This window comes from Aricia agestis, chromosome 21, assembly GCF_905147365.1.
Source record: "Aricia agestis chromosome 21, ilAriAges1.1, whole genome shotgun sequence".
In the NCBI taxonomy this organism is placed as follows: Eukaryota; Metazoa; Arthropoda; class Insecta; order Lepidoptera; family Lycaenidae; genus Aricia; species Aricia agestis.
In genome coordinates this window covers 7,919,983-7,922,409 of record NC_056426.1, presented here as the reverse complement: position 1 = coordinate 7,922,409, position 2,427 = coordinate 7,919,983, and the positions used below count along the sequence as shown (strand labels likewise).

General features: G+C 31.8%; 1 non-coding gene across 1 annotated transcript; it reads left to right on the top strand.

The window, feature by feature from the left end:
* The first annotated feature begins 1,622 nt into the window (after nucleotides 1-1,622).
* Trnan-guu lies at nucleotides 1,623-1,696 on the top strand. The gene has a single exon. It is a non-coding gene; the product is annotated as a tRNA-Asn (tRNA).
* Nucleotides 1,697-2,427: the final 731 nt, after the last annotated feature.

The window sequence follows — 2,427 nt, the reverse complement described above, 5'->3', positions numbered from 1 at the left end:
CAAACAATGGAATTGTTACAAAATAAGACAAAAACGTTTTAACTTGATTATTGATACCACAATGAAACAAAATAATATTATGTTTTTACACATTATTGTATTAATTAAAATAAATAAGATGGTGCTTTCTGTATTTTATGGTGCAAACAACAATTATTGACACACATGAAATTCTGTGATTCGTCTCGTGCTTTCTAGTAAGGTAAAAGCACTAATGGCAGACGCTTTAAGGAAACATGGAACATTTGAATGTTGTAAAATATATATTTATTAAAATAAAGGATTGATAACTTCTTCCATGTCTTCATTAACTCTTACAAAATAAAACTATTATGATTATTCACTGACAAATAAATTAAAAAATAAATTATTGGTCTTTTTGTAAACTTAGTCATAACAACTAATAGATGACATCACAGTAAACGAACATCACTAATAGTAGACACCAATATGAACTAATAGTTGACATAGAACATTACATTACATTTAACATTTTTCCTATTAAGTATTAGGTCTTTATTTGCCGTTTTTTCAAAAGATTTCATTTACTTCATCATAGTAACTACATGCATATAAAATATTATCCATCTCCTTCCATGCTAAAACTATCTTTCCTTTTATTTTTATTTTTCATATATTTTTCCTAGCAAATTTATTTTCAGTCTTTAGTCTCCATGCTTCTCTTGCCTCTTCTTTTTTCTTCTTTCTTTTCTCAGCTCTCCTTTTTCTTCTTTTTACTGCTAAAAAACTAAAGCAATCGATTTTTAGATCAGACAAGGTCTAATATATCAATTTTTACGTACAGTAGTTCTAATTGGTTAGCTTGTTAATAGAATTATATTTTCAGAGAATATTGATGATATTTGCAGTAGAATAAACTACAAAATAACTTTAGTATGTATTGCAAAATGATGATATGAATTCCATGTCATCTATTAGGTTTTTTACATTTTCAAGAACTAATAGTATACACCCTTTATATTGTTAGGGAAAATGGATAAAAAATCATAAATAAACATTAATTGGTGTAAAGAACATGACCATTAATCCAATGAAATCAATAGAAATTACAAAAAATCAAATAAATGTATTCAAAACTTACGTGCAAAATTTCGCCTTCCTTAACCTATTTGCTAAGAAACTGCCGAGCGCGTGTTAACGCGGTCACATTTTTTACGAAAACTGATCCCATTTTAAAATTTTGTTCCCGAAGGCGTCCCTAATATATTTTTTCACGTCAGCAGATAGCTTGAGAAGCTTATAAAATTTATAGTGTTGAGAAAAAATTAGACTAATTCTTATTTTTATGGTATTTTTGTCGTAAGTGTCATCTATTAGTTCCGAGTCTACCATTAGTGCTTTTACCTTACTTGGTTCATGTATTCTTGTAACTGTACGTCCTGATAAATTAAAAATAAGAAAATATGGCGCGAGAACCACAGGTTTTTCAAAGTATAATCATACCTTTCAGCAAAATCGGTGCCGAAGGTTATAGATAGGGAAAGATACGTCATGATGTCTTTGAATAAAACTATTTTTTTTTGTTTATCCAGGTGTACATTTCATAAGCAGTATCTACCATCACTAAGTAGCTCATGGAAGTTCCATGTCGATCATCAGCAGCCTCCGTGGCGCAATCGGCTAGCGCGTTCGGCTGTTAACCGAAAGGTTGGTGGTTCGAGCCCACCCGGGGGCGGACTTTTTACAGATAGCGGCTAAATGTAAAAAAAAACTGAAATTATAGGACCATGACATAAACATGAAGATAGTGGTAATCCCATACAATTTTAATCCTACCTTTGATGGCTCGTCGCAACATGACATAATATTTTAGCGATGCGTTATGTCTAATCCATAAAAATGTACCTAGCGGAATAGAGCAACAATCACGAGCTGTCAAACGAAACCGAAATTGGTTGATTTCTATGAGATTTAATTGTCAACGTGCGGCAAGTGCCGACTGGACGTCAATAAAAGAGTGCTGCTGTCATGTATCACATGTCTCTTTTTACCACGCAGTATAGAATAGAATGGAATAGAATTAATTTATTTGTGAAATGCAGGTAAATACATGTAACAGGTGTTAAAATTAATAATGGTTTCACTACATTTACACCTTCGTCAAGGTATACAAATATTTCAAAGTACATCACGATTTTACTTAAACTAACAATATTACTTAAATAATTAAAACATTTCATATCAATTAATGTCAATATGGAATAGATAAAATAACAATATAATTATTAGTTTGGTGTCAATTGAAAATACATGTCAAATTATTTCAGGGCATCGTCATTTAAAAATTCAGTCACTGAGTAATTTTTGACGTGGGAGAGCCATGCTTCGGCACGAATGGGCCGGCTCGACCGGAGAAATACCACGTCCTCACAGAAAACCGGCGTGAAACAGCGCTTGCGCTGTGTT